This window comes from Panthera tigris, chromosome A3 (assembly GCF_018350195.1).
Source record: "Panthera tigris isolate Pti1 chromosome A3, P.tigris_Pti1_mat1.1, whole genome shotgun sequence".
Classification (NCBI taxonomy): Eukaryota; Metazoa; Chordata; class Mammalia; order Carnivora; family Felidae; genus Panthera; species Panthera tigris.
The window spans coordinates 117,193,159-117,198,819 of NC_056662.1; the positions used below are offsets into that span (position 1 = coordinate 117,193,159).

Below are 5,661 nucleotides of genomic sequence, written 5' to 3' on the forward strand. Positions count from 1 at the left end.
GAGGCACAAAACAATATTTGAAGACATAATGGCTGAATTTTTTTCAAATTTCATGAAAATTATAAATATATAGATCTAAGAATTTCAATGAACCCCAAGCAGGATAAGCATACTGTAAACAACAAAGTACATTGTAATCACATTCCTGCAAACCAATTAGAAACTCTTAAGTCTCTGAAACAGACATTACATATGTAAGGGGACAAAGATTGAATGCAGACTTCTTGTCAGAAACAATGCAAGCCACAAAAAAAAAAAAAAAAAAAAAAAAAAAAATCTAAAGTGCTTCAAAAATAATCTACATAGAATTCTGTATCTTTCCGATATGAAGGGGAAATAAAGACAGAAAAACAATAGCTGAGAGAACTTATCACCAGAAACTCACACTGCAAAAAGTATTGAAGTTCTTTAGGTGGAACCAAAATGATACTAGATGTTAACTCAGATCTACCCAAAGGAATGAAGAGCCCAGAAATGGCAAATACAAAGACTTAACTTCTATTTCTTAATTTCTTTAAAGGCAATTGATAGTTTAAGCAAAAATAACAGTATTGTAAGGTTTGTATAATATAGAAGTAAAATATGTAACAATAATAGCACAAAGGATAGGAAGAGAAATGAAAAAATACAATCGTAAAGTAAATTACACTTGTAAGTGAAGTGGTATAGTAATGTTTGAAAATAAGCTGTGATAAGTTGAAAGATGCTCATCGTCACTTCTAAAAACAGAAAAACAGGAGGGGCTCCTGGCTGGCCCAGGTGGTAGAGAGCATGCAACTCCTAAGTATCTCAGAGTAGTAAGTTTGAGCCCCACGTTGGGTGTAGAGATTACTTTAAAATCTTTTAAAAAATAGACAAAAGAGAGTTAACACATCGGTAGTGAGTATGAAGTAGAATACAGCTAATCCAAAACAAGATAGGGAAAGGGGAAAGAAATCAAGGAGTATTATAATGTCAGATAGTGATACTGATCTGAAGAAAATGCTCCATAAATGTTCTCACGTCTCTGCGTGATCGGGACTTTCTGAGCAAAGCTCTCTAGCGCCAGGATTAAAGAATGTTTGAATGGCAAACAAACCTTGCAAGTCCGAGACCTCTGGGGAGATTTAGGGACTTCTCCCTTGGACACATTTATTTACATTCTGGGGACTGTAAATCTAGAGACCTCCCTGCTCCCCCTGAGAGGATCCATTTACGTTACGATGCAAAGGTCACTAGGTCGTGTTCTCTCCCTCTCCCCCTCCCCCACCCCAGGGGGGAGGAGGGACAGCAGCTGTATGGGCTCCTATATAGACTCCCAATAATTCATCATTTGGAAGTTCCTCTCGTGTCACCCTGGGGGAGATTGGGACACGGAGAACTAATGTAATTGTGAGTAATTAAAAAGCTGGGTCTCTGATCCAGGAACATAGTATTCTTTGTCAAAATGAATATGTACTTAACAAAACTTGGGAATGGGGACATCTCCTGTAAGGTGGTGTGGGAAGACCTCTCTGAGGAGGAAACATCTGAGCAGAGACGGGAAGGAAGGAAGCCACACAAGACCAGAACACAGGAGACCATACTCTCTTCATTGGTTCTCCTAGTACCTGGCACACTTTGTCACACGTCAGCAAAATTTAAATAAATAAAGGTTCAAGAATATGACATTCTGGAAGGCTGGCCACTTGTGGCCAATATTCTTCATATGTATCCTATACGTTCAAGAATAGTTACATCTTCAGGCAAAACTACTTTTTAGCCACAGACTGGTTTACCAGGAAAAGATAGGATTAGTAGCCAAAATCAGTTAAAAAAAAAAAAAAAAAAAAAAAAAAAAAAACCAGTTTCAAGCATAATTCAGCTTTCATTCCCTTAAATAAGCCCTTTGTCTACAAATTTAGGGTTGGGAACCACATAATGAAGTTTTAGTTGGGAGGCTAAGTTCTTTTTACAGAGCTGGAAAGAGATATCACTAAGTTGGTTTGGAAATGACTCTCATTTCTGTAAATGTGACCCACACAAATGCTGAGAAGAACAGATACGGTTGAAGAATACAGGCAGTAGGAATAATAAATAATGAACTTTAATTGGGCAATAATAGTACAATTCCCCATTATAGAGATAGAGGCATCCAGTGTGTCAGAAGCTTGCAGCCAAAAGACGAAAGGATGGAACGAAAAAAGCCAAAAAGCGACATATTCCTTGACTTTTGGCTGGAGCCCAGATAGGGTGACCTCTTTGGTCAAAAGACTTCTCATCCCTGTTTCACTAGGTCATTCCTTCCCTTGGTATGAATCATCTCTGAGAATCTAACAAACACATCATTGTCAAGAAGCTAAAAGCAATTGATTAGTTGTTCTGATAACACCTGTCAGTGAAATAACTCAGAGCACAAAACCCAGGCATTTAAGGAGTTGACAAGTATTATTAAACCTGTTTTGCAAGAGAAGAAGCTGGTTCAAAGAGGGAAAAGCTGTCAAAGGTAATACATCAGTAAGCGGCTCAGGCCTGCTGCCTTGCACAACGAGGCTCTAACCTCATGGCCTCTCAAGGCCCAGAAGACTGAGGGGCCATCTCTGAACAGTTAGCAGTGTTTTCTCCTGTGCAACTTTAAAATGTGACATTTTTAAAGCTACTAATTTGTTTTAAATTCAAATATATTTCTTATGACTGGTTTTCTCTGTTTGGGTTTTCTCCCCCATTCAGAAATACACCGTTCTTAATTTTTAAATGGTAGCAATGGTGTATTAACTACCAGTACTGCTCCCTCTTTAGTTTCCTTTGAGCAATTTAATTTGTCTTTGGCGCGCCCTGCTAAACCTTATGTTTGAATTGGGGCGAATCATAGTAATGCTTTCATCGAGGGGATGGTGCCTTGTGTAGATCCTTTCTTGAACCAGACCTTAATTTCATGATATTTCATAAGAGAGAGGAAAGCCTAATCCAAGGTAAATGAGGATTTATAACTCAGAAATGCTTCTGCCTATCGGCAACTGTAACTAACTTTCTAGTGCTTTCCACTCCAGTTCGTTTACCCTTAAAAAAATAAGCAGTAAACTGTCTTAGTCTGGGTTCAAGAGAAAGGGCACAAGACAAAGGCTTCAGTGCACATAAACTGTGCGGGTCTGTAATCCAGGGAGCAAGAAAAGCCTGTACAAAGATACCTGACGTGTTCAACTGGTCGCTCGTTGCTGCGGGACAGCCTGGGGAACCATAACAAAGAAACAGAAACCCCTGGAATGGAAAGACTGGCATTGGGCAAGGCTCAGTTGGGCAGGTGGCACCCGCAAGAAGCCAGCGGGAGCCCAGGAAGAAGTGGTGGCAGGGATGCAGGGAGGCCAGATGAATCTGAAGTAGTAACCAGTGGCCTCCCATAATGCACAGATATATTCTTGTTGCACATACCTCTCTGTTGAAGTATATAAAGTAAAACATGAACTTTTGCTCCCTCTCTCCACCCTTTTCATGGATGCTTCTCATTAACATTTCATTTTCTGCGCATTTACATATCCTGTAAGAACATGTACATACATCTTTTTATTTTAAAAAATCGTGAGTTGGGGAGGTCCCCTCTACTTGCTAGATGCTGCCCTGATTCATGAATCGCTTAATAAAGCCAATTTGATCTAAAAAAACAAACAAACATGAATCAGATCATACTAACCTCGTGCTCCGACAGGTTTTTGTTTGTTTGTTTGTTTGTTTGTTTGTTTTCACTCATGTATTACTTGCATCAGGGTTAGGTCTTACTACATTGTCAGCAAGTTGATTTTGTCCTGTAGACGTATACTGGAAAATACCAATAGAACATTTGTTGAGGGGTGCCGGGGTGGCTCCGTCGATTGAGCTTCCGACTTCAGCTCAGGTCATGATCTCGCGGTTCGTGAGTTCGAGCCCCGCGTCGGGCTCGGTGCTGACAGCTCGGATTCTGTGTCTCCTTTTCTCTCTGCCCATCCCCCGCTTGTGCTCTGTCTCTCAAAAATAAATAAATCTAAAAAAGATTTTTTTTTTAAATAGAACATTTGTTGAATGAATGCATGAATGAAGGAATGATACTATGAGTTCTAGTTACAGTTCCTGCTTAGAGGACAGGAGTGGCTGCTAATATTGGGAATGCAGTGGGCGAGGTCTGGTAGAACATGAAATTGTCATTGCCAGACAATTGAACATCCCTGCCGGTCTCCTTCCCTTTCATCAACATCTCCACGTCCGCAGTTCAGAAGTAAGAATGGATGCTACACAGGGGAGACAGAAGAGAGATGTAGGGGAGGAAAAATAATTTTCCCTCTACCCTTCTCAGTTCTTGGCTGAGACCCCAGGAATAAAAGATTAACAGGAGAAAAACAAGTTTACTGGCCTGCATCCCCCAGGTATACATGGGAAATACCCAGAGGAAAATGAGTAACTCCCCAAGGCGATTAGGAATTCAGGATTCTTAATAGGAAAGGGGGAGGAAGGAAGGAGGCTTCTTAGGGGGAGAGCAAATGGCTTAGGAAAGACGAACTAGCCCTCAGTAGAACAAATAGATAAGACAACATTTGTGACAACGTTTATCTGGGTGTGATGTTGACTTCTAGCCTCCTCTCCTGTGACAGGAGTCCATCCTTGCTGGTGGATGAAACTCCTGGGGAGGGGATTCATGGCCATTGAGTCCTTTCGGGGGACTGGTCTGTAGGCAGATAAGGGCAGTTCAGAGAAAGCCTCTCCCTCCATTTGCTACTTTTCACGTGCCTACCACTCAACATAATCAATATACCGAAGTGGCGTATTTGGGCAGCATGTCTTGTCCCCCAGTCGTATTTTGGGGTGGCATTTCCTGCCACCCTTCAGAGACAAGGGAAAACTCTTTTAAAAATTCACTCAGTCAAATATTTTATCAGCCCCATGCTAAGTGGCGAGCCCTCCGGATAAAATGGAGAACATGACAGACTTGGTCCTTGTCCTCACACAGGGAAAGTCCACAGTTAAAGGAAGAAAGAAAGAAGAGTAGGGCATAGATGCGGAAAGGAAAGGGTAGGGTTCCAAAGGAGTGAGAAATTTCAGTGATGGCTAAATTAGTACAGTGCTTGTGTTAATATAAGTTGTTTAGAAAGGAGTTTAAATCCCAGCCATCTGCTCTCACGTCAAACACATACACACTGTACCCCCGATTTCACTCCTCCGTCCCATATATATACATCCCAATATTCATCTGCTGATATATTTTTCATGATTTCCCACAGTCAGTAATAAAAAAATATACCTGATTCAAACCAGTGAATTGTGACCCAGATCTAACTACGAATATAGTGGAAATCTTAAGTTTCTTTACCGACAGTCTTACTAATTAAGTTATTTGCCTGTTTTTAGCCACATGGGATATTTTTTTTTCTTTTTGAGGTTGTTATGGATGTTGTTTGTAGCAGCATCAATAAGCCAAGAATTCACATACTCAGTCGCACAGATTACTCATCATTGCCTGTTCATAACAGAATCCTAAAATGTTTAAGATTTCTGATGCAAATCAAAATCTCATCATCACTTGTCATTGCTAAATTAAATGACAGGATAATAACATTACATTAAAACCATTTTTCTCTTGATTGAGTACCTTTTTCAGAAATGAACCTTGTAGATGGATTTTTTTCATCAGTACTATAAATGCATTTAGAATAGGAGATAAAAATAGAATTGAAAGGG

At 40.2% G+C, this 5,661-nt stretch overlaps 1 protein-coding gene across 6 annotated transcripts in view; it reads left to right on the forward strand.

Annotated features, from left to right (window-relative positions):
• The window catches only part of RBKS (ribokinase), a 101,651-nt gene that overhangs the window by 9,952 nt on the left and 86,038 nt on the right, over nt 1-5,661 (forward strand). The window lies entirely within an intron of this gene.